Here is a 26,028-nt window from a genome sequence, read left to right as displayed (position 1 = left end):
ACAGAAGAAATTACCATATCTGGGCAAATTGTAAGCAGTGGTAAAAAGCTGCCACCAGGTTAGAAATATTTTAATTGAATCAGAATGAATTCATGTTAAAACACATTACAGAAAAAAATATTCCAGGGTCAAACACTGCCCCAGAAAATTAAGGTATCTGGGAACCTTAGTGTCTTCCAAGTTGTGTGACATCTTTATCTTGTGTGACTTATATTAATTTTAAATATAAACAAGTTTGTCTCTGGCAGCACTAGTGTCATCGAGATGATTATGAGGAAAAAATCCCACTTGTGGATAGCAACTTTTTTAAAGAAAAATTTAAAAGACTTCTTTTACGCAAATATTTCTAACACTTAACTTGTGATCTGTAGCAGAACTGTTATTTCAAGATTCTGTACAATCTAACACAGCAGATGTGCCCAGCTTGCTTTGAGACCCTCAGGCTGGCTGCCAGGCATGGTACAGCTCGGGGAGCGTGGGGTTAACCAGCTCTGCAAAAAAGGCAGAGGATTTGTTCCCAGTCAGGACACTGAGCTGACACAGCAGCATTTCTATTACTGGATCCAGCTCATTCAAAGCTAGGTAAGCTGGGGTGACTCTGCATGGTTTAAAGGCAATCAAAGTATTAGTTTGCTGAAGGAAAAATATTCTACAAAGTTTTGAAAGGAGGCAGCAAGAATATTTCTACATTTGGACTTGCAGCTTAGTTCTTTCCCCTGCTATGCAGAAAAAATGGTATTTGGAAATCCACATTTGAAAGCTTACTTTTAAAACTCTTATTGCAAGAGAGTGATAACTAGCTCCTTTAAACCCATGGAGCAATATGTATAGCTGAAAATACTCCTATATATTAGATATAATAATACTTATTATAGATATTTTTAAATATATCTTTCTTCATAGCTTTACTTCACCTATACTTAAAATAATCAGTTCAGCCTGCTGTTTTAAGGCCCTCATGTCTGAAAATTCCTCTCAGCATTCCATGCTATTGTTTTTTTAATAGACTCTACAATATATTCTGTCTTCCTTTCACTTCTTTCTGTCATATGTTGGTGTAAATAACAGCAACAAAACCAAACAGTTACAATCATTCTCACTACTTGAATTAAAAGTATTTATTGCAAAACATATGGTTCATCTGCCTCAGAAGCAAAACTACACAGGCTTTTCAAACCATAAATTAACATCAGCATCATTCCAACACAATGAGCAGAAGTTTTCATACATGTAATCTTACCACTTCAAGCAGTTTCTAACTTACTGAAAGAGTAAATCTAAATTTCACAGCAGTTCCAAAACCTGGTGATAATAAGAGTTCAAACATTTTGGTTTCTCTGTTTAATTTGGATATTGTTCTTTTGGTGGAGGTGTTTTTTTCTCTGATTCAGCAAGCTTAGATCATAATTGTCTAGTGTTAATTTTTACTCCTGTTTGGCTATGACAATTTATTGTATGGGAAATAAAATTCTTAGTAAAGCAAAATTCCTCCTTCTAAGTTGGAAAACATGTTGTCTGTGTTGCCTTCAATGAGCTTGTTGCACAGATAAATCTGTGAAGAAATGCAAAAGGAAGGAAAATATCAAAAGACATCTGGGTTATGAACACCAATAAGACTTGATTTCACCTGAGGTTTAAAATTGCACTCTCAAAATTAACATTTTTTTCTAAGAACATTTTTAAATATTTAAAATGTACTTTGTTCTCTCATTGGATCAGAAAAGAGCAACAAAGCATTTTGTCAGGCAACAGAGCCCCCATTAGTATTTTTTCCTCTGATTTTAAAAACATATTTTGTATCACTCAATGGATGGAGAAACAGTGATAGAAAGTGCTGTCACTCTGCCAAAAGCACATACAGAACAAGACAAGTGAGAGCAATTAAATTTCTGATCAGGATAATAATTTAACTGCAGATCTAGAGACTATAATCATCTGGAACATTTGAGCAGCATAAAATATTACAAGGACTATGTTCCATAAATTATCATACACAACTTGTCACCTGAAGGTACTTCACCTGAAGGGGTGTAGCATTTTCCTACCACTCTGCCAGAGATGCTATTTCTTCTAACAACAAAGGCCTCAAGAAATAGAAGGTCACAGAGCATATAAAGAACTGTTTGTGTATCTACTCAGAGCAATACAGAGAGAATTCCCAGATGCAGGGTCATCATTCCGCTAGCTTCCTTTGGCAGGGTAGTGCCTTTATTGCCAAGACACTTGATTTATCGTGAAAGGAAAGAAATAACCCGATGCTTTGAGTAATCCCTTGTCCTATTCATGTACAAGTGGAGTGGATGTTTGTCTCCCCACAATACACTGAATTGATATTTCAGCATGATGCAGATAAGGTAAGGTGGATGTCCCATATTCAGTCACTGAACAATGTCATGCCCCAAACAACTCAAAGATTCAGCACAGTATTCAAAAACACCAACAAAAGGCCAGTCCTAGAGAATTAAAGGCACCTTTTTATTGACATTTCAGTACATCACAGACCTTGCTCCTTGCCTAGGAAAACGTGGTAAGTGATGATTTCTTCAGCTGAAAGAGAAAAAACATGGCTACTTGCTAATGCATCAGGTGCAGCTGCTTTATCACAGCCATTCTGAGGCAAATAATTTGGGGTGACATTCATCTCAGTTCATTTTAGCAGTCTAAAAAGTCAGGAGTGTAATCTAATCTATTCATTTAGCTCCACTTGAAAGTCAGTGAAGAAAGCCAGATGCCTCCAGCAGACAAGCCCTCAGTGCATCCTAAAGCAGTTAGATGGATTGTCCTCCACTAGCAAAGGAGAGACACATCATCTGTTTAGCCTCAACATCTTTTAAATTGTTAGAGATAGGCAAGATGGATCCAAATGTCTGAAGGACATTTGTCAAGTTATTTATACCCCATGCTCTCAAAAAAAGTCTTACTTACTAATGCTTTATTTTCTGATCTTAGAGAAACAAAGGGAACTTAGGGAGTTAAATTTATTGTCAAAGCTCACACATGCTGACTTTATGCATTGACTGTCCACCTGTCAGATGACGCCAGTTGCAAGAGCATCTAACAAGGATAAGATTGCAGGATCCTGCAGTGATTTTCACATCTGAAAGCACTTAGGTTGCACATGATGGCAGGAAGTGGTAAACTACCCTCAGGCTTGCCACAGCCCATTCCAGCAGGGAAGTGAAATGTGGAAGCTTCAGAAGTGGGGTGCAGGGAGTTTCCAGCAGCCTGTTAGCACAGTTCAGCAGTGGTGAGTGGGGCTCTGATGGTTGGAATCATCAGGCCACGCAGTTGGCTTCATAGAAGTTTCAAAGGATGGTATTCTTGTGTAAAACAATGCTGCTGCAACATGGGGACAGCTCACCATTTGAACTTCAGAGCTGTGGGGTTTTGGCAGGAGATGTTACTGATCTGAGAAAAACTGCTTATCCCTTATTTTGATCTATTGTATGGCACAACTTTTCCAAGTAAATAGCTTTTTTTAAGTTTGGCTATTTCCACTTCTGAACAGCACTTCCATCAACTTTGTGTGGACAAGGCTTCCATCATATTTTGCCAAAAGCATGATGTTTTGATGTTATATTATACAGCATGTGGATGCCAATCCAAACTCAGTGAAAGGCAGCAGCTCACTGCATTTTTCATCATAATACCATGTGACAAATGCACTTATCCTACCTTCTGAGTAACAAGGCATATTTAAAATTTTTAAAAATTACTGTCACTACAATTTACATTTAACAATGTCTTTCTTGGCTAGCACTGGGAAAATACTGCAAGGAGAATTCACAAACATTAATTTGACTAAAAGCACACATTTGCTTTGACAGCACTTGCAAGGGTCATTGTTTGACTTGCTCAGACATTCAGTCTGTATTTTTTCTCTCTCTCCATCTTTATTTTTTCTTCTTTTTTTGTCTGTGTGTGTGAGAAGGCACTTGCGAGAAAGCTATACCTGGACAAACAGATAGAAAGTTTTATGAAATAACTCTTCACATAGCCATGAAGCCTTTCATTCTCCCTGATGAAAAAGGGTTTCTAGGATTATAGGATGATTTGAGTTGAAAGGGACCTTAAATATAATCTAGTTTCAACCTCCTTCCATTAGACCAGGCTCCTCAAAGCCCCATCTGACCTGGCCATGAACACTTCCAGGAATGGGGTATCCATGACTTCTCTAGACAATCTGTTTCTGTACCTCACCACCCAAAGTAAAAAAACTTTTCCTAATACCTAAACTAAACCTCTTCTCTTTCAATTTAACGCCCTTGCCCTTTCAGTACATGCCCTTGGAAAAAAAAAAAAAAAAAAAAAAAATCCCTCTCCATCTTTCTTGTAGGCCCTCTTTAGGTACTGAAAGACTGATATAAGATTTCTCCAGAGCCTTCTCTTCTCCAGGCTGAACAGCCCCAACTCACCCTCTGCACAGGTGAGATGCTCCAGCCCTCTGGTCATCCTTATGGCTCTCTTCTGGACTCACCCTAATGCATCCACACCTTTCTAATGTTTGAGGCCCCAGAACTGGACTCATCACTCCTCCTGGGGTTTCACTGAAGCAGGGCAGGGGGTATGAATCCCCTCCCTCTTATTCTGATGCAGCCCAGGATATGTTTGGCTTTCTGGGCTTCAAGAGCACATTTCTGCATCATGCTGAAATTCTCATCCACCAACGCCCCCAAGGCCTTCTCCTCAGGGCTGCTCTCAATCCATTCCTCATCCAATTTATGCTTGGGGTTGCCCTGACTCAGGTGCAGCACTTTGTACTTGGCCTTGTTGAAGCTCATGAGGTTTGCACAGACCCACCTCTGAAGCCTGCCAAAGTCCCTCTGGGTGGTCTCCCTTCCCTCCAGCCTGTCAGCCACAGCTTGCTGTGGTCAGCAAACCTGGTAAAGCTGGAATCAATCCCACTGTCCATGTCACCAACTAAGGTGCTAAACTGTGCCAGACCTGATTCCAGCCCCTGAGGCACACCACTCATTAATGGTCTCTGCTTGGACATCAGGCCATTGACCACAACTCATTGACAGTGTCCATCCAGCCAACTCCTTACCCATTGAAATGGTCCAGCTATCTGTCCTGGGGTGACTTCATGATGCTTGTATCCCCAGTCATCTGTTCTGGTTGTGCTGTATATTGAGTCCTGTGCCTTTGAGACTGGTTCTGAGAGTGAAGCAGGGAAAGAAGAAGCACCAGTTTGTTTTGAAAAGTAGCCTTCACTCCTCTGCATTCCTCCTCCAGTGTGTTTGGCTGAGGCACAGACAGCAGACGGACAGAAATCTTTTCTTTTTTTTTTTTTTTTTTTTTTTTCTCTCTTAGTTAGTTTTAGCTAGCTGAGACAGAAAAGTTCTCTGAACTGTATTTTTCCTTTTTCTTGGGACTCTTTAAACCTGGTCTGGACTGAAAATCCCAGAGGAGCACCGGGGAGCTCACACCTGCAGCCTACTGGGGCCTGGACCTCCAGAGAGACAAGAGACTGAAGAAGTTGAGCTACACTTACAGAAGACTCTTTCTCAATTTGCCATCTCACTCCAGAAGGAGAGGTTTTATTGTTTTGTATTATTCATTCTTTATGCTTGTGGGCAGCTTGTTTGTTAAATAAATAGTTTTTTCCACATTTCTCCAAGGAAGTTCTTTCCCTAGACCAGCTGCAGGGAGGGACCTTTGGGTTTGCTCACCAGAGGAGCCCTATTTTAGGGTTTTTCTCTCAAATTTGCCCTAAACCAGGACAGTATCCAATCCATGTCTCTCCAGTTTTGAGACAAGGATGTCATGTGGGACATATCAAACGCTTTGCAGAACTGCAGGTACGTGGTGTCAGCTGTTCTTCCCTTTCTGACCAATGCTGAGACCCTGTCATAGAAGGCCACCAAATTTCTCAGGTGCAATTTACCCTTAGTAGAGCCCCAAACAGCTCTCACCAAGCAACTCTTTAATTTCCATGAGCCTTAGCATAGTTTCTAGGAGGATTGGCTCAGTGATCTTGCTAGGAAACAAGGAAGGTGAGACTGACCTGCCTGTGAGTTTCCCAGGTTTTTCTTTTTTCTCTTTTTAAAAATGGGGGTTCCATTTCTCCATTTCCAGTCAGTGAAAACTTCAATGGACTGCCACAACTTTTCAAATATGATGGATAGCAGCTTAACCACTTCATCCATCAGTTGCCTCAGAACTCAGGAAGTTCAGACATCAAATCAGCAAATAAAAACAATTCTGCATGAGAAAAAAATAGAGATCATCACGTTGTTACACAAGCTTGTAAAAGAAAATAGAATAATAACCCCTTCATAAAGAACTACTTAGCCATTTGTCTGAAAGAGGTTTAAAATAAAGTTCCAATCTGCTTTAGTTAAGCACAAATTATTGAACTCAGTATGGGAGAAATTAGATGGATTCCTACTATATCTGCATCATAAAAAAGATTAGAGTAGATGATCTAATAGTCCCTTCCGACCTAAAATTCTATCAATAAAAAGGAAAAGAAGCTGCACTATTCACATTTTCAGTAAATATAGCAAATAACCAATAGAAAATGGGGGGTTTTTCCCTCAGCCAAAAGAACGCTAAAAAAGAACATTCAGGTTTTTTGAGTCCCACTGTAAAACGCCTTCATGTATAACCATAATTTTCCAGAAAAAGAGAGGTAATAAAGGGTCCAAAAGGCACTCACACAAAGCATTTGCTGAGCAATTTTGAATAATGAACAAATTAGCCGGGAAAAATCCTGTTGGTGGATAATTCATGAACAGAAAAGAAGTCGACATTGATCAAATAAATTATTTGCTGTAAATAGTTCATTCAGCTCTGGCTTCAACACACGTTACCTATTAAATCAAACAGAATGCAACACAATTATTTAGAAAGAACAATCTGGCCACTTGAAAACAAGTCCAGCCTAAGTTGTTTCTTTTTTGTTGCTATGTCATCTTTACCCTCTCTCGGAGTTAGGCCACTCTTGCTTATCTAAAATACTGCTCAACATTTTTCAGCTCTTTTAGCATTTTTTCAAATTTGTACAAAGTAATATTTTTCCAGCTACGACTGACCTAGGCAACTTTTTTTCTTTTTTCTTTTTTTTTTTTTTTTTTTTTTTTGCTAGGACTTGTTATCCTCAGAGGATGCAGGCTTTGACATTTTAAGTAAATCCATTTCCAGTTTATTGTTTAACCTTCCTCTTTTTTCCCTAAAATTTCTAGGCGTACATTTAGGTTCATATACTGTAAATCAGGTCTGCTTTTTCTTTTCCACTGTTCAAGCAACTATTTGTATTAACATTGGGTTTCATTTCATTGAATTCAATACATTCTGAATAATAATTTCTGCTGGATTAACTTCAGTCTCTAATTTACTGACCAGTCAACTCTGTCTTGTGCTCTTTATCTCAAGTCTTATTTCTTCTAGTCTGTAGTTCAGGCTAGTTCTCTACAAACTGAATTATCTGTTTTGCAATCTATTTCTGTCACTTAATATGAACCATTTCACTTGTTATCTTTCATATTGTTGCACAGGATGGCAACAGCAGCAATGCAGATTTGTGGTTATAGCACAAAACTCTTTAGACCTTCAGGCATGAGCCTGCTTTGCTCTGTCAGCAAAGAGAACTATAACCCCCTGTGTACATTCATCCCAATAAAGTGAGGTCAAAGTACCAGTGAGACTCTGCAAATTATCTGAAAACTGTGTCAAGCTCTAAGACCTCTTTTTTTAAATTCAAATATTAAAGACCTCCATGAAGAAAGCTTTCTACTTCCATATGAACCCCACCTGATCTTCACAATATTCCTCAGAACTGCTAATCATCTATAGATACTTTTAGTCCTTGTATTCTGTCAGCTGGGCTTCACCATCCTACTGGATATTTTCTAATTCATCTTCTCACCTTTGTCTAGATGATTGGTTTCGCTGTCTTTCCTTATTCTCATTACATGTGAATGTCCTTTTGAAGGTGTCTATCACCCTGTGATGCAATTTCTTGCAGTCTTGGATGAAGACTTTCTAGGAGAGTTACATTGCTGCACCATATGGGTGGAAACAGTTTGCTGGAAAAGCAAGAATTAGTATTTAAAACAGGTAAATGTACAGACCAAATAATTTTGCCCTGAGTTTCTTGCAGTGCAAACAAGGCTTTGCCTTGATAAAAATATATATTGCCAGATATAAAAGCTGTAGCATCACAGGCAGTATGATTTGATATGGGCTGTTCCGCATAAAAATATGAACTTTCTATATAATTTCTAATTCTATAATTTCTATATAATTTCTATATTTCAAAAACATTTTATTTACTGCAAATTTGAAAGTAAATCTTCAAAAGATTCCTTTCTCCAAGTATATTTTTGTAAGAGCTCATACACAAATATATAGATTCAAACACAAGAAATACGTAACAAATATTGGAAACTACTTCTTTCTTTTTTACTTAACTTGCTTGCTAACAGAAAAATCCAGATTCCACGTAGGGAATTGAAGATGATTTTACCTTATGGTACAATTTGATGGAGTTGAAGGAATTCTTTAAGTAACAAAAAAAACATGTTCACATAATGCTAGTAAGTAGATAAGCAGATGAGAAGCTATCTGAGGAGGTGAGATTGCTCTATTGCATTACCAGCTGCACCTATCAAAACAATCTGACAGGCAAGTTCAAGATCCTAACCAGGCTCAGTTTTTTAGTGAAGATTTAAGGGCTAAAATTTATAACAGGTTGAACATGTTACTGCTACATCCTTCAGCATAGTCACAATTCAGACATCAGTGCAACAATTGCTATGTTTATAAGTCTGTGGTGAGTTCTAGAGCTGGTGACAGAACAACTCCAGGAGAAGATGAAAAGGGTGTAAGGCAGGGATGAGCTGGGCAGTGCACGGAAAAATTCTTCCCAAGTATGAAGGGGTAGCATGACTAAAAAAATAAATTGTAAGAAGAAATATGCTCAAGGCTGTACATTCTCAGAACAGAGAGCTGGGGTTTATTTCACCATACAGAAGTAAATCTAAATATCAGTGCCTCTCAATAGTTATTCAGGTGACAATAAAGATATCTGTGCTTAATGCAGCAGGGAAAGCAAAAGCAGCAGAGGAACAAAGTGGACAGAAAAGGTGGACAAACAGAAAAGTCAGCAGAAGCACAGCACACAGGCCTGAGATGACACGGTTAGGAGAAAGCAAGAGGAGACAGCTCTAATCAGTTTGGACATAGATAAAGAGCGGGACAAGTGCTTCGAGAACACAGGCTGAAAGGTCAGACCAGTGGATCTCAAAGCACGTTACCAACTTATTAATTAAGCAGCACCACACCCCTGGCATCCGGGTACGTAACTCGACAGCCACCACAAAAATCACTAAAGGCTGACAGAGAGTGGTTCAGTGACTTTCCACAAAGTCACTGAGCTGAGAACAAAATTCAGGCAGTACAAACCCTCCAGCAGCTGCTCCCAACATCAGCCTGTCCTTTGTGCTTTTGGGACGAGGGGATTCATTTGATGATTTCAACTGTAGTCATGATCATTCTAGCGATAAAAAAAACATTCTAAACCTTTTTTTTTTTTTTTTTTTGAGTGTTCAGCTCCAACAAATGTAACACAAAAGTATATTTTTATACCATTAGAAAAGACTGTCTTGTACCAAACTGGAGGCAGAGCTAGAAGATAACCAGTCAATGGCATCATTTACAAGTGAGACAAATGGTAACGTAATTAAGACACAAATTTGGTGACTCGCAGAACCATTCCTCTCAGAAGAACAGAATTTAGAAGAAAAATTGAAGAAGAAAAATGAAGAAAATTTCCTCATTTGGTCCAACTTGAGAAAAATAGTTAACAGAAATAATGTCTCCTCATGTGACAACAATTTTTTCCCACTTTCCAAATTATAGTAGGAAAAAGGTCCTTTTTTCTATATCAATGATAAGGAAACTAATTATGTTGCAACCTTGTCAATCAGATCTTGTAGATCAACAGATTCTTTTAAAGTCCTAATCAAAGTCCTGATCAAAAATGCAAATCCAATTATAGTTCAGAAACGAAGCCCATTTTTTTGAATGGAGCTTACTCCAAACACTAACCTGGGCTCAGAAGTATAGGTTGCATTCTTGAATAAATGGAAAGTGATAGACACACAGTAGATTATAGATTATATATAATTTTTATATATATATATATATATATATATAGATTATATATAATTTATAAACATGGAATTAATTGATCTATAATCATTCTTGTTTATTTATTTTTTTTAATTTTAGGTATTTTTGTTAAGTTTTTTTCAAAAAACTAAATTTTAAAATTTTTACTTATCTTCTTTTACTACATAGCATTTGAAGTCCTGCAAGTAACACAGTATGGAAAGGAAGACATTTGTTTTCTCTAGATGGGAGAACTGTTCCTGTCCCCAAGAAGAAGGTTGAATTAAGTTTGGGTTGTTTGGATTTTTTTGTTGGGGCTGGGTCTGTGTGTGTTGTAGGGTTTTTTTTAAAGCATGAGAGTTTACGCCTCACCCAAATTTGCAGAATTTTCTTTTAATTACCATTCCTAAAATTGCAGTAATGCATATTCCTGTGTTTTGGGATTTTTTGTTGTTGTTGGGTTTTTGTTTAGTTTTTTGGGTTTCTTTTTGTGTGTGTGTGTTTCTTTGGGGTTTTTTATGTAAGTGAACCACACACCATTTCCATTTTTTTTTTTCTTTTTTTGAAAACCTGCCCTACCTTTCACCCACGGAAATAGAATACCAGTAAGTTCCAGAGACCAGCTGGGTAAATAATGATTTTTTTTTTTTTTTTAATCTGTTTTGTTTTTTTAACTTTAATTTTAGATTTATGAGCTCTAAAGTTTCACCGTACATCTCCTTGTAGACAAATCTATTCAGGAAGGGATAGTTTTCAATTTCATTTCAAGCAGAACCCCACAAAAAATTTGTCTTTGTTACAATACATATTTTTTAGCACTGAAGGTTCACTTTCTCTTGATTCCAAATAAAGAGGACAAAAACCCCAAATCAGCATAGACCAAAAGAATATTCAAATAATTCATGGATTTTGAATAACTTTTGGGGAGAGGCTTTAAAAAAAATCATCCTTTGGATATGGTCCAATTTCTAATCTTTCATAGGGTTAAGAAGACTAATTAAGAATTTAAGGTATGTGTAAAGCTGAAAGGCAATATTGCCCTTGCCCAAATGACTTTTAAGGAGTTACTATTTGATTAGCACAGCCAGTTCTGATTACTGGTTCCAGGGCACATCAAGATATTCCAGAAGCTCAGCCACCACTGAAGATCACAGACCTGTTCCTGGATCTCTATTCTTTTATAGGAACACAGACACAAAAATACACAATGGATCTCCAAACTATAAAAAGTGTAGTTCTTCATTTACAGGGGCAAGTAAACTGTCAACATCCAAATAATCTTAAACGCCCATGTAATCACACAAAGCAACCAATTGTTTCTCTAGCATTATCTAAGAGCATTCTCATGCAAAATATAAAATAATTTTAAAAAGAACATTAGGTAAAGGCAGTAGTTGCCTACTTATACTGGTATTTCCCTAGCTGGAGGGCAGGTAGATAAGCAAATCCACAGAAAAATGTGAACAAAATACCTCCTGCTCTATTTAGGAAATGATTTCTGTTTTTTTCTTCAGTAAAACAACACACAATGTAATTTATCAAAACATGGAAAGAATAACACACAGGAGCTCAATATAAGTAATACATTCTTTTTATATATCCTTATTTGGTAATCTTTAACATTTTGTTTCCTACCCTACTTCTTCAAAAGTAATTATTTTTAAAGTCTTTCCCTCCCTTTTAGAAAGTTGTTAAGTGTTTCCTTCAATCTAATCATTATGAAGCTCCAGAAATCTCAAAAAGACTTAAACATGTCAAAACTTAAACACATATTTAAAACACTTAAGAGAATCAGGGTTTATATAAGACTGTAATCTACACAGAAAATGTCCACTGCATTGAGTATACCTTTATTTTTTTCTCTATAGAAGTCCTTATTTCAAAATGTATAGGTAATACACCCTATGTAGTGTGTAATTCAAATGGGGTTTTGTCCTGGTGTACCCAGCTTGCTTCTATTTTTTCTCAAAGTCTGTCTTCCAGCATTCTGCTCCTCTTCAAACACTTCAAATGCATTAATCAAGCTGTCAGATTCACTTCAATACTTTTTCCAAGACAATTCTGATCTTAATTCTGGGCTACAATACTTTTAAGGTATCCAGTACAATACACACAGCATTTGTAATCATTGTTTTATGGTTTTTCACCTTCCATTCTGTTACAAAAAATAGCCCATTAATCATGTCAATCAAGTTTGTGTCTATGATCCTCAAAGCTTTTTCCCAATCCCCTTGCAAACTCCTTCAGTATTTATTAGCATGCAAACACACTTGTATAAATAGTAGTGATTTAAAATCTCTATGCAAAAGAAGATTGCAATGTTTCAACCTCTGATTTTGTCCCAAAATGGAGACTCCAAAATTTGTTTCCTCAAATCCAAGAGTCTGAAAACCATGCAAAGGAAACTGAATTTTCCATATGAGGCCGCTCTACTCCTGTGGGCCTGACCCTTGGTCCATTCCATGCATCCCAGAAAGCACAAACGGATGCAGCAGTGCCTGGGGAAAGAGCAGGAGGAAAGAGGTGCATGCTCCTTTCTGCTCCCCATCTAAGAGAGAATATTAAGAGAATAAAAAGGACCATAACCACTACTCCAAGTGGTGGAAGTTTCAGGTAGAAAAATTAATTTTGTTAGTTTGTTTGGTTTTTGAGGTGTTGTTGTTGTTGTTGTTGTTGGGGATAGCTTGGTTGTTAGAAGAATGAAACAGATTCTATTCAGAATAATTACAGCAAAGAGTACACTATTTTATTTTGGCTTTACCAAAAATTATTTTTTAAAGCTCAGTGAAATAAATGTAAGATCAAATTCCTTTTCATGTGGAGGATTGCAAAATATTTTTGCCACCAAAAGAACACACAAAACTCTGGGTAGAATTTTGACCTCACTAGGTATGCAATGGTGATCACAAAACTTTTCTGGCATTTACAGAAAAACTGAGAAAGTATGCTAAAAACTTATTTGCATTCACAAGACATTCTGTCAGGTCTTAGCAGCCTGCCTGGACAAACTTGGGAAAAGGAGGAAACAGAGCATATTTTTTACCTTGCTTGGAGATATGGAGCTGGGAGCAGGTAGACTTTTACAGCTGACTGATGACATGCAATGAATAGTCTGGGATGCTCAGCTGTGAAGAGAAGGTAGGAGGTCAGTACTGAGTAACTTCTTAGCAATGTCAGTCTCCTTTCAGGTATTTCCATGCAGTGCCTGAAACATAAGGCATCCTAACCACCACAGTCACTCACACAAACCTTGGCTAATGGCCCATGACACCCTCCCAAAACTGCTCTCTAAGGTACTCATGTATGAATACCAGAAGCAGTAGTAGAAGTTTGCAGTGGCCTTAGTGGAGTATATTATACTTAGTGGAGTATAAAGGCACAAGAGGGCAAAAAGGACAGAGGAACAGCCCAGGGGAGGGGGCACAGGAACTCAGGCATACCAGCACTATCAGGTTTAAACGCCCCTACACCAAAGCAACACCCTGTGCTGATTCTGAACTTAAGGAAGGACTGACAGCCCAGGAACTAGACCACAGAAAAGAGGTCTGTGATGCAAGATTTTTCATTTTAAATTTGACTCACATTTATCTTTTATATATCCGTTTACAATATATCTGGTTTTTTATCTGAACACACTACATTTATATTTGTCCTAAACTTTCTTTTACATTCTCATCCTTCATTTGCAATTACATGCCAAATAAATTCTATTTTGCATGGGAACACTGAAAGTGGCACCTGAAAGACTGGAATTTTTCCCCTAAAAGATGTAAGGCACAAATATGAGCATATGAGCCTTTCTGTATCTTTCCTGGATAAGAAACTGCTCTTCTTTACTAACATGGACAGACCAGATAAGGCTATGTCTCCAAAGGGGCAGCAAGAATTCTTCACAGGTTGAGTCAAAGGCTCATGCCTTAATACACTTAATATACTGCTCAAGGCCACCTGAGGACTTTGTGGGGATAGTTATATATTTCTGTGTCTTTCTAGAGGCATGGTATAGGCATCCCACTCCAGTAGTTCTGCAGTGTTCCATTTGGCTGTGCAAGGAAACTGCAGGACATTTCCAAAAAACTGTTACACAGGTGCTGGCATGAGTTGTGCAGCTGGTGGTCAGCATGGAAAGGCAGAAGCCCAGGTGAGGACCAGCTGATCCAGCTGTACAAGACAGGGCCAGTGTGGGCATCTGGCACTGAGGGAGTGCTTTAATTCACAGTCTCAGTTTGGCTGCTGTGTGCAAAAAGACCTTAAATGTGGTGTTTTCACACCAGTGAGATCAGCATCAACACAACCAATGCTGGCATTGCATCTAAGGGCTGTCACCACCATGTTTACTGAAACTTTTTTTAAGCAACCTACGGTTTTAAGTGTAGCATACTCCTCACTGTGAGGAGTACTCTAGAAATGTTAATAGGGATAAAGGAAGCTGTGTCATAAATTCTGCATGTAGTTTGCTTAACACAGGCACACACACAGAGTGTTATACAGTACATCTCCTTATAGTTACACATACTCTATTATGAACTTTTCTTTAATACTTTCTGAGTAGACTCCTTTTAATCCAGTTTTCCTTGCAGAAGGATACAACAAATTTGTTATAGCATGAATAAAGTGAAATTGATTTTGGGAAGATGGTATTCAGGAGTCATAGCAGGACATATAGGCTAAGGCAGAATCCATAAGATTTCTGTGCTCCCTTTAGTCATCAGAGCTATGACTGTTAGCAACAGTTTACCTGGTCTAAACCACACAAAGCCTAGAAATCAAGAAAACATGAGAATAATCCCAACATAAATTAGTTGATAGATAACCTGGGTGTTTTCATAGCAGGATTAATATCCATTTATTAATAGTTTACCAATGTGACAAATCACTGACAAAGCCAATGTGCCTACCCACAGAAAGCTACATTTTGTCTTGACACATCAATGAAGCAAATTCATTCAATCTAGTAACATGAGTTATTCAATCTGTCATATTAGTTAACAAGCACGTGCAGGATAAATTCTGTGGAATAGAAAATGTTTCTACAATCACATTCCGTTTGTAGTACTTCAAGTGTTGGAAGCTTTTAGTTTTGAAATTTAATTAATAATTCATTAACAATTCATGCAGTTAGTGGGGCTTTACAAAAAAAAATTCAACCCAAAACATACAGCAGATCATTTATGAGCAAATGTTAGAATTATCAAACCAAACATGATATTTACTCATTTTTTGAGCCATGATACCACTTAAAAGCCCCAAGCTAGTATCACACCACACTCTGCTAGGAACTATGCAAATAAAACAAAAAAAGGTGTTCCTTTGACATATATGGGAAATATTTCAGTGGATAAGAAGAGGTAACCAAATTTCACAGAATATATAAATTTAGATATTCAAAGTTTCTCTTAAGCCCTCAGATCAGCTCAGTGAACTCTTGGTCTGAAGACAACATAAAAAAAAAAAAACCTAGTAAGTTTAACAAAAGCAGAATCTCACTCTTTTTTGTTTGTAAAGCTACTTTAAAATACAGGTCTGTAATGTCTACAGAGACACAGAGATCAGAAGATTAAGGCTGCTGAGTTTTCTAAATCACAGAATACCCCAGAGTTAAGCCATGGGAAAGTATTGAAATAGATCTGCACAGAGTCTAACAAAAGTCTTCTTGGAACAAAAACTACAACAATTGCCTCTTCAATAGACTTCCAAGCATGCTGGCAGACAAGGGCAAAACCTTCATCCACTGATATTTTAAGGAACCCTAACAAAGACTGGATGATGGATAAAAAGCATGTCACAGTTCAGATGTATCCTACCCTACACACCTTAGCACACTGTGGTCACAGGCACTTGCACAAATCCAGTCAGCAAACCAGGTGAAAGCCCCCCACAAGACAGACTGCTGCTTATTGCTCAAAACATTCATCAACTGCCCATTGTTACAGCAGGAGTAACCAGTGGCAAAAAACCCCATAAAACATATGGGGTTTTTTTGTTTACATCCATTATGTCATCTCACTCCTGTGTACTGCCAAGGCTGAACAGAATTTGCTATTTTATTTTCCCAGCTCTCATAAACAGAGCCATATTTTAATCCCTCAGCTATTTAATCCATAATGTGACTCAGGGACTCTTTCAAAACTACAATGTGTAAAAAGATTTTCAAAGATATCTGGATAACCAAGAATAAAAAAAAAATCACATAGGAGTTTCTGAATAGCATTTAAGGCAGAAAAATTACCTAACTTTCTGGGGTTTAGGACATATCTGCATCTGGAATATGCTATATACCCAAACAAGCTTCCAGAAGCCAAGACTTGTTCTGGACACAAAAGCAGGATAGATACTTCAGCAGCATAAAATACCAATGTTAATTACAACAAATTTGGTTTCTATTTCATAGCTCTAGTGGCACACTACTGAAAAAGTCTCAGCAATCCCAGCAGGCACACACCTGGGTCTTCATTCAACTCTATATTTTTAAAATTCTTCTCTATAGAGTTTGAGTGCTAGAAATTTAAACTTAGGAAATTTAGCTCACATATTTAAAAAAACCCATGTATTTTGTGCTTATCATACCCAGTAGTAAACAAAATCTCAAATGTCTACAAATACCTTGCCTAGTTATATATTTTGCAGAAACAACTGTTAAAAACGTTCCCAGAATCATTTAAGTTGGAAAAGACATCCAAGATCATCGAGTCCAGCCTTTCACTGATCACCAGCTTGTCAACCAAACCATGGCATTAAGTGCCACACCCAGTCATCTCCTGAACTCAGACATCATGACTCCACTACCTCCCTGGACAACCCATTTCAAGGCTTAACATCAGTTTCCATGAAAAAATTCTTCCTGCAATCCAACTTGAACCTCTCCTGACACAGCCCGAGACTGTGTCCTCTCATCCTGTCACTGGTTGCTTGGGAGAAGAGGCCAATCCTCACCTGGAGGAGAGAGGAGAAGGGAGAGACGAGAGAGAAAAAGAGAGGGATATTTACTAGATTCAAACTAAGAAATTAGCCTAATGAAAAACAAGAAATGCAAGAACATAAGACACACAATCTTAAAGTTGTACAACTCTTCACTCCATGGTGAATTCCCTTGTGGAACAAAAAATAAGAATATGCATGCTCCTGAACATGGATATCCTTAGTGAGCCAGTGTTTTTATTTAGAGGATTTAAAACTCATATCAAACCCCAGAAAATTACAAGATTCTTTCAAAAGGTTGTACAATTGCCGGAATGTGATTTCTGTGGAACTAAATAGGAAAGAACAGCCTTTGCTTTGCAGGGAACCAAATTCATGCTTTCAATCCCTTTCTTCTTTTTAAGTCATCAGTTTTTTGGTGCCTGGGGTTGTTCAGTACTTTTAAAAATTAGATAATTTAGATCTCTGTCCCTAGATATGAATTTAGAAGTCTAGAAATAACTCTATAGATGTAGGCATTCTGGCTAATGGCCTAATAAGTGTTTGCTCTTTGATTTCTCCTTTGTACTTAACATAACACATTGCAAAAAAAAAAAAAAAAAAAAAAAAAAAAAAAAAAAAAAAAAAAAAAAAAAAGCCTGTTTCAAATCCATGTGTGTAAAATATTCATTGCAAAGACCAAATTTCAATACTTGTTGGCTAGCCTGTGTTTTCTTGTACAGATTTAAAAGTCACTCTGAAATCTAAAGGACTGCCATCATAACCTGGATCTCCAGGCAAAAGGAACTGTTGGATGATTTCTCCTTTCACATAATTAAAACACACAGATTGCAGCGGTAAGTCTCAGACCCAGACAGAAACTTTATGAAGTTCAGAAGCAGAACATCTGCATCATTGTGATAACTGCAAGAGAACAGACCCAGGAACCTCCTTTTTTCCTATGTTGGCAAAAGCAACCACAGTGGTCTTTTTGGCTACAGTTATCATTGCTGGTTCCCTTAACATAACATACCAAGATTCCCTTATTCCACCAACCTAAATGGAGGCAAAGATGATGCTCAAAATCATCAAGGCTATGCCAGTAGCTCCAAACTCTATTTGCTCCTTTCTCCACCAGTCAGTGTTGCTGAACATCACCGCTGTCATTTTCTCCCAGCTCCTCTCAGCCCTCCAGGTTACAAGAGCAGTGAGCAGCATCGCCTGCCTTGATAATTTATGGGTATGACTCTCTCTTACTGACAGCAGCCAATTGTACCATTAAAGGGCAATATGTTGCCATGGTAAAGAAAGAGTATCCAAATGTCTTATACACAATAAAGGCATTAATATGCAGCTATTGCCACTTGCACCTCTTGATCCTGACAGAGAAAAGCAAGGCTGCTAAAAGTAATTATGCTTTATTCCAAAAGAGTGACAGGTGTTTTGAGAGACAGGAGTATCAGAACAGTATCTGGAACTCCAGTAGCAGGTGAGAGAGAGATCAGTAGATATGTACAATCTTAAGAGAGATCGTTGTATCTGAAAGGAAAAGAACTTATTATTTTATATATAACATATATAAAAATATAGTCTACATGCTTTAGTCCTATATAAATAAAAATGAAGCAATAATAAATAGCAATAAAAGATACTGTTGGGTTTTTTGGTGGTGGTGGTGCTGGATATTATGCATTTTAGCATGCATATTTTTCAATAACCACATTTCAGTGGTGATATATAGCAAGGCAGGGGTAAAATATTCCGTACCTGAAAAAACACTCAACTCTAAAACTCTATTCAAACCCCAGTATCAAGCAGAGATTATTTTTTACCTCCTCTGTGCCATTTTCACGCTGCACTCAGAAAGCATGCATCAAAACAATACAAAATAAAACAAAACACAACACCAAAAAAAAACCAATTTGACCAACTACTTAATTCCATTGCTGGTAAAAAAATATGCATACAGAACAAAAAAAATGCATTGAGGAAAAAATTAAATTCAGGCATTAATAACAAACATGTTTACTTCAATTTGCAGCAATTCTTTTTACATGCTGACATTCAAAAGCAATATTTTGTCCTTGATCTGCCTCAACAGAAAGGCTGTTTCAAAGATAATTGCATATACTTCACATATTTCTTTAAATACCACTAATCTCCCTTTTATTTATTTGCCATGATTAAGTGTTAGTAGACCTCTCTTTTTTTCCAAAACTTTTATTTTAACATTCTCTAGACGAGAGAACCATTTTTCCCAAGATCTAGTTTGTCTAGAAAGTGACTTATTCAGGGATAACTGTGGTTCAAAAAGAACTCTCAAGACTGAGTATTTGGGACTGTCTTTCACTTCTTAAGAATACATTTTAAAACAGAAAGAATTAATCTGTATCACAGAACTAGCAGTTTTTATTTCATAGTGTTAGTGTCACCTTCTTATAAATCAGAATTAAATAGCCATTCTAAAGAGCTATTCCAACATAATTATTTGTTTTTCCCATTCATATCCCTAAAAATTAGAGCCTTTTCAACCATTTGTTTAATGAAAGGAAAATAATTGGTAAATAATAAAGGGACAACATATATAAACATTAAATATGGCATTTAACATGGTAAAATTTTCAAATTTAATAGTATCAGGTTACTAACAACTAAGTGTTAGTTATCTAATACATAAAAGATAATGTATGGTCCTTATAATACAGTACAAAGAACATACATAATAGAAAATATAGTCACACCAAATCTCAGCAAAAAAAAGTCATGATCCAAAATCCCCTCAAAGTTTTTCCTTTTATGGAGATTTTTGTGTTTTCAACCTCCCGCTGCTGCTCTTCAAGGGAAATATATTTGAAAGGTCATACTTGGTGGTCAGAGTTAAAAATACTATCCCCACATTTAAAAACATCCACATAAAACAGACGTGGAATACTTCAAAATGTATTGGACTCCATGATGGGAAGTGTCTTGTAAGGTTCCAGAGTATTCCAAAAACCCTTGATTTTAGTTATGACTATACATCTGAAGGAACCTTTAAGTTCATAATAAAATATACTATTTACAGGCCAATCTTTATCACAGTTCACCCAAGAGAATAATCTGATAAACTATTCTATTTGCAACAGTGTTAGGGGTTAAATAATCCTATCACTTCCACTTTTTTTCTAAAAGTGAAAACAAATTTATCCTGCTCTTGTTTTGTCTTTTCACCAGTCAGATATGAAATCAGTTTTTCTAAATGCATTTATACCAAAAAAATGTGTTGCTGAGCATCTGTTATTGCTGTTGTTGGTGGAATACAAAAAATTTTAAATTTAGTTTTAGACTGACTTCCAATTATTCCAGCTCCAAGTCACTGCTTTTATTTTCAAAAAATATATCAAGGGGAGGAAGGTATAGCCATTGTAATTACACAATAAAAACAAATTTTACTGACACCTCTGAAAAGTGAGTATTTCTATATTCATCTTCCACATGTGTTTTTTTAAATATGTTATCTGTGCACACCTAGATCCTTTAATGGCATATGCAAAACATGCTTTAAAGGGTATGTTTTTCAGATTTGTAAGGTTCTATTAACACCAGTTAAAACAGATCTTGCCATTAAAGTTTTTACCATACATATCTGGATTTTCTGATAGATGGTACACCTGTTTTAGACCACGCTGTGTTTTACACCTCAGCCCCAGCAAGTGGACAATTAAGTAAAACATATGAATGGAGCATCATTGAAACTTTTTGTGTTGAGCTTTTTTTGTTTAGGTGGCAGCATAGCTGGTCCTAAAAATTAGCAGAAGGAAAAGGAATTAGTCAAGTTAAAGACTGTGAAAAAGTAACTGGAGTTTGGCCTTCAGAAGACAGAAAGGTACGACTGCATCATTTATTTCAGTCTCCATGTTCACCTTTCGCTTTGTGTGGGGCAACACACCCTCTCTCTTTCACTGCTACCAACACTTTTAATTTTAATCATAGTTGGTGAATCCACAGAGCTAAAGCACAGGATTTCATGTCAAGAAGAGTATATATCTTATCTTGTTGTCCCTTTTTCTTAAAGGAACAACCTACTGCCTTTTCTGCTCGCTGGCATGTGCATCCTCAACCCAAACCTTGAGGAGTCCTTTCGCAGTGGGGCTGTTCCCACCCGGGCCAGGTTCCTGGAACAGGCTGCCCAGGGAAGGAATCCTCATCCCGGAAAGTATTTCAAACACGTGGTGCTTACATGGCTTAGTGGCAGCAGCACTAAGTTAATGGTTTGACACCATGATCTTAGAGACCTTTTTCAACCCAAAGAGTTCTATGATCCTCTGTCACACTATTGGACACACAAAGGATGAGGCAGACAGCAGAAGGTCAGGCAGGAAAGGTCTATTTTAATTTTTCTGACTATTCATATACACTTTTTACAGAAGGAAAAATATTGGCTACACAATCTTTCCACCTCTTAGACCTCATAGGTGAATATTGCCATCAATCATATTTCTCCTTCCAGAGTAAACAAAGTAAATGATTCTAAATATATACATAGTTTACTGAAGCTGCCTGAGGATCTCCACTACAAAATTGCAAACACTCACCAGGCAAGAAAACTTAGAGTGACAATCCTCCACACACATTCCTTGAGTAACAAACTATCATATATTGAGTGAGACTGCTAGAAAGTATTCCCTAATAGGTTTTCATGGAAAACCTAGTCATGATTTTTGAGGAAATCTCCAAAATGTCTCTCTTTTTCAAAAAAATTTAATACATTTCAAAAAACATCTGCCCACGCTGATTTTTTTTTTCATCAAAAGGCCAACCTCCTGAAATCAGAAGTATTCAGATTTTTAAATGTCATCCACAGGTTTCCTAGAAGTGAGTTTTGAACATCTTGCTCCACTGTTCACGTTTCTGATGGACTTCATTCTCTGTCAGTGACAGTACATGGATCATCATCTGCAATATGAGAGATGAGCTGCCTGCCATGGTTTGTTAAGCCCATTTAGAAACTCCAATATAGAGGGAGATGTTGAAGAATTAGTAAGAATGTGCTCTGGATCTGTTATTTCACTGGCCTGCAATCTGCATAATCATTCAAGCAAGCATAAAAAGTCAGGTCTTTTAATTCTCTGCCATGTTTTTCCTGGTTTTATCACAAGAAAACATCTGCTTTATTTACATGGCTGAATTGGCTGTAGTCTCAAATTTTTATGCAAGTTTTGTATTTTAATGAAAATTACCTTTTTCATTTCCCTCTCAAGACTATAGCTTTCCTCTGAGATTGCCAATAACAAATGTCTCCTGCAGTGACAAGAAAATGAACTGGAGTGTTTGAGAACTACACTTGCAGGTATTACAACATTTCAAAATTGAATTTCTTTGAAATCAGAACAGATGCCCAAGTTTAGAGATTATCCAAAACAAAAATACTTCTAAATATCCACTATAATATATTATTTCCATTTTTATATTTTGCTTCATTACATTAAGCTTCAATGAATATTTCTGTGTAAAAATTTAACACGCAAAATAATGAATTTATGAACAGACAGCATTTTTATCATTTACTGATCACCAACATAGCTGTCTCCTAATAGTACCAAATAAAACAGAAATATTCAGGGTTGATACTCAACCATAAAAAGCAGAACATATCCAGTTAGAGCTCCTAGAATAGAAAAGTTCAAATAAAATTAAAAATAATAAAAAAAAGAACATTTCAATTTTGTTGCAATTTTTCCCCCTCCAGAAAATACTTTAATTGTAGGTTAATCAAAATGAGTTTTTGCCTTGACCTCATTGCATTGTTTTTTCTCCCTTGCATTTGTTCAATCTGAATACATAAATGCCAGGTCATCTTGATTTACTACTAAACATAATATCATTTGTACTAAAAAGGCAAATGATCAAGTCAAAGCAATTATCTTCATCATTCCTCAGCAGCACCTGGGACGGAGTAATGCATGCCCTAAAAATTTGGATTAATTCAATCATTTTTTCTTTCAAAGAAAAGCATTTCATCAGGACAAGTTAGCCTAATTTTAGGTAGAGTGAAAACAGAAATATAACTGTTTCCTCTGTTTCATGGTCAGAAATTGTTTTCCCAATTTGATCTGTTAATGCCTACAGAATGAGAAATGTGACCTCATGTTTATATTTCTCCACTTAATAAATGCTGTTTGATATTTTCAAAGGCATGCTGGGGATTAGAATATGCATTAATTCTGATTTTAAATGTAGCCTAGAGCTCTTCAACAGCCTTAAAAATGCTAGCTATTTTCTATAAGAAACCATAAAATCATGTCTGCTACTACATGTGCATAGTCAAAAAAGCTGTATGATTTAATTTTGCCTTGGAAAATGAAGCACAGTTATTAAAAAAAATTTCCATATATTAGTTTTTTTCATTATTTAAAATTTAAAACAATCACAGTCATTTGGCTTTGGTGAACTTCTTTTTTTTTTTTTTTTTTTTTTTCCCTGAATCCTCCATGTAACCACCATTTACTTTATATAAGAATAATAGTGCACAGGTATTTACAGCCTATATGCACCAGGCTATCCAATCCAGATTTAATCACCCTGCAGTCTGCCAGACATACAACTAGATGTAGTGGTAGAGACTGTTAAACAACACTTGTAAAATGCTAAATATTAGGCCTAAGAAAAATTACCTACAAGACTACAGAAGATCAGCCATTAAGGGTTTTTTTTATAGTCTGAAAGATGATGTGCTGATCCACCTTAGGTAGCATAAAGCAAAGAAACACTTTCATTATCAGCTCAGAGAGATGCTGCCTGAGAAGCCACTTATGACTGATGGATACATAACAAATGATGAAGGAATCAGCTACCTCACCAACTTGGAATGTAACATGCACTTTGTAATCCATGTCCATATGCTTGCTTCACAGTGAATCTGTCATTACACACACAGGCAAATTTCTATGTGAAAGAGGACTCCTGCAGTCCTACTCTACCAGGTAGAAAGCAGCCACACAGAGTTAATAATGTTTCTATCTCATGACTTTCCTGCTAGATTTTCACATGGGCTCATTGAACACTCTGAATTTAAGCTACAGTGAAAAATTTTATTTTTCAGTCAAGGGTTTATGCTCATTCACTCCACTCCCTTGGTGGAGTCTCCAGCACAATACCAGAAATGCAGGAGATGTCTGAATCTGCAAGGCTGATTCAGAACCAGAATTTCTAGAGCTGAAATTGTGCAAGTCTAAGTTTTAATGGTGACTGTTTGTCCAATTAGAACTTTTCATGAAGGAAAAACCAAATCAAACTAATTTCACTGATTTCCAGAAGGAATCATCTCAGGGTAGCAGTGCAAAGCAGCACAAACTATAAGGATAGGGATAATGAAGTTAATTAACCAGATTCAGGCAGAAGACAACAGAGTGCAATTAAAAGGATTAAAGACAGCAAGAAAATCACAGGAAATGCTGAAATGCACAGTTAACCTTACACCTTACTGGAGAAAGCCAGAACCTAAATCCCGAATCAAACTTTTGAATGTCTAGTAATACTTCAGTGATAATTTTACACATACAAATGAGACTAATTTTAACAAAGAAGAGCACTAATAAACAAAGGCATCTTCTTCTCCTAGAAAAAAATTCTGTTTGTTTGTTTGGGTTTTTTTAGTCTTCCAGCAAAACCTGAGACCTTCATAGATTGTAGTAAATTGTAGTAAATCTGGCTCTATTCAGCTTGCACAACATGAAAGAATCACTGCCTGAAAGAGAAGGAGAAGATGTTGTTCTTGAGCTGGCCTACAACTGAAAGCTTTTCTATTTTAAAATTGAACACTGAACATTTATTTTTGTTCCGAGTCAGAAAAACCCTGAAAAAATAAATAGATCACATGCAGAGGTAAAAGACTTGAACACTTTAAGGATGGTTTGGGGGACATCTTCCAGGAATGACAAAGTTTTACTTAAGCTTGTCTTAGAGCAGAAAAGGGGATTAGGACAAGATGAACAAAAGCTGAAATGCAATTTTTTTGTGCATATGATATAAAGTATACCAATAGCTAATACTAAAAGTTCAAGTCAAGAGAAAATAAATCAGTTGTCAAAAGTTAATGTTTCGGCTTTTTTTCCTTTCAAAGTTTGTCAGAATAATTCATTTCTGCTAACATTTCAACTTCAATAAGAGCACAGTTTTGATGAAAAACTGTCAAAAAGAGATCAGACAGCTCTTATAAAGATTATTACACATCACAGTTCACACCTGTAACATTTTCCCTGCCAGCCAAAGTGCAAATTCCCTCACCAATGCACATTCAACGGCACTGTGGTAATTTATAAAAAGAAAGTAATTATAATCAGAGGAAAAGAGCATATGGCTGATCTCAACAAAAGGATTAACATCTCCCACCTCAAAAATATCATTACCAAGAGATTCCAGATGAAGAAAAGTTAGTAATTAAGGATTTCTATCCTAAATATTTTTATACAAAGGCAAATGAGCAATAGCCATACATTCCTTTAGTTAAGACAGACCACAATAAAGTGGCTACAAGCACTTTATGAATCAGAAATTTGGAGGCAGAGAGCAAAATGAGAAGAGTTCTCAAAGTTAAATATTTGAGAAGATGAGTTCAAAGGAAAATCACATACCCAAGCAAACCAAACCAGACTTTGCACAGATCCCAGACACAATGGAGGGGAAGCAGCCTTTAGAGTTGTTTGGGCTGTGTTTTCACTCAGGCAAGGAGCAACTGCCAGCAGGAATTTTGTCCAGTTGGTTGGGATGGACATTGCTAAAGGATACTCATAGCAACTGTGTGGTCACACTTCACATGCACTGGATGTACCCACATAGGGATTTAGTGGGATCTGGACAGCTCTATGGATACACCTGCCCCATCCTCCTGTACAATACCCTCCCTGCAAACTTGAGACTGATTGCTTATCAAAAGACCAGAGAGTTGTTTCCTAGAGTGTAGCTTAGGTCACTCAGCCACACTGCCTTGTAATTCCAGCATTCCCCAAAACCTGACAATACCCATCCTCCTGGACT

General features: G+C 36.8%; 1 protein-coding gene across 1 annotated transcript in view; it reads right to left on the bottom strand.

Moving 5' to 3' along the window:
• The window catches only part of LOC310906213 (uncharacterized protein), a gene marked incomplete at its 3' end in the record, with an annotated part of 231,093 nt that overhangs the window by 136,580 nt on the left and 68,485 nt on the right, over nucleotides 1-26,028 (bottom strand). Inside the window, exons 2-5 of the mRNA XM_083855273.1 lie at nucleotides 13,160-13,241; nucleotides 7,871-8,030; nucleotides 6,662-6,815; nucleotides 6,008-6,204 (exon numbers count right to left, since the gene is read on the bottom strand). The remainder of the gene's footprint in view (nucleotides 1-6,007; nucleotides 6,205-6,661; nucleotides 6,816-7,870; nucleotides 8,031-13,159; nucleotides 13,242-26,028) is intronic.

This window comes from Zosterops lateralis (assembly GCF_965231275.1).
Source record: "Zosterops lateralis genome assembly, chromosome: 2".
Classification (NCBI taxonomy): domain Eukaryota; kingdom Metazoa; phylum Chordata; class Aves; order Passeriformes; family Zosteropidae; genus Zosterops; species Zosterops lateralis.
Note: the sequence above shows the minus strand (reverse complement) of the source record. Positions and strands in the feature narration are given on the sequence as shown.